Source organism: Cariama cristata, unplaced genomic scaffold (assembly GCF_000690535.1).
Source record: "Cariama cristata isolate BGI_N322 unplaced genomic scaffold, ASM69053v1 scaffold22912, whole genome shotgun sequence".
NCBI classification, from domain to species: Eukaryota; Metazoa; Chordata; class Aves; order Cariamiformes; family Cariamidae; genus Cariama; species Cariama cristata.
Genome location: NW_009602462.1, coordinates 22195 through 23413, shown reverse-complemented (window position 1 = coordinate 23413; position 1219 = coordinate 22195). Strand labels below are relative to the sequence as shown.

The 1219-nt window shown below is 41.7% G+C and overlaps 1 protein-coding gene across 1 annotated transcript in view; it reads right to left on the bottom strand.

Moving 5' to 3' along the window:
- LOC104157450 (cytosolic beta-glucosidase-like) overlaps positions 1–1219 on the bottom strand; it is a gene marked incomplete at its 3' end in the record, with an annotated part of 23903 nt that overhangs the window by 4557 nt on the left and 18127 nt on the right.

Below are 1219 nucleotides of genomic sequence, written 5' to 3'. Positions count from 1 at the left end.
CCCCCCCGAGTTGGAAACAGAATGGTTTTAAAGGTTTTCAAATGTCCTACGTCTTAGGTGTGAAACTGGTAGTGAATCAGTTGGTGTGAATGATTTTATTTGAAAGGACATAGCTCTAAGCTTTCTAATTCTTCACCACATGCTCTTTGTAAAAATGTTTATATAGGAGATGATGGCCTTTCCATGCTATGCAGTTACAATTGCTTCAACAGATCACTGCACAAGAGAAGTGAACTCCTGCCTAATGAAAGCTGGCCTACTTGGAGCTCCTCCAATGCCCTTTCGCTAAATGTAAAGTTCATAATATTAATCAGGCAACTGCTTATACTGGGGATCAAGTGAACATTTTCTGAAATTACAGTTGAGTTTTGTCAAAATGTTAGCTTTCCTTACAATGTGCATTCAGAATATTCGCTTGCTATCTCCCATTCTGACGTCTAAATAACAAAGCCCATTCAGTATGCAGCTCTGTGGAGTTGTACAGTGCCTGCAGCTCCAGCTGAAGGAGTGTCAGCACAGGAAAGAAACTGCAAGGACTCAGCCAAATTTAAATTCAACACACCACAAAAAGCGTTCCTAGGGAAGGGCAAGCTGTGCCAGTGAAAGTGGGCCGCATATTGTAAATTTTGGTGGCAAAGGAAAGGCTTCCATTCAAGCCTCTCCTGGATGCTGGCAAGGTTTTTGCAGTCATACTCTGCAGGGGAAAGTGGCTGGTTGGTCTGTTTACAGGAGATTCACCAGCCCCTCCTTCCTGAGTTCTTGAAACAAAGGCTCCTCCACTCTCTGGTGAAAATCATAATCTGCAGCATGCAGAGGACAGGCTGCTGCCTATTGAGCAGCCAAACTCTACATGACCAAAATTCTGCAGAAAAATATTGCTTCTGCTGGTATCTTCCTAGTACAGATCAGGATAACCTGAAGAGCATTTTCTAAGAAATTATTTCCCTTTGTAGCCTTCCATCTTTGCAATCTTCAAACCATGGAAAGAAAAGAATTGCTGAGGCAAACACTGCCCCAGGAGTACAAAGATATGTATCTTCTTGGTAGAACTGAGATTCAGAGGTTCATCCAAATCTACTTTGTTTTTTTCTCCTTGGAACATTATCCTCCCAGCATATAAGAGACCTCAGCCAACTACTTTGATTTTCCCATTCTTTCTGGTTCAGCTTCAGTTGATTTTATTCTTCACAGTTCTCTTTATTTCTTCTTTCTTCCTTTC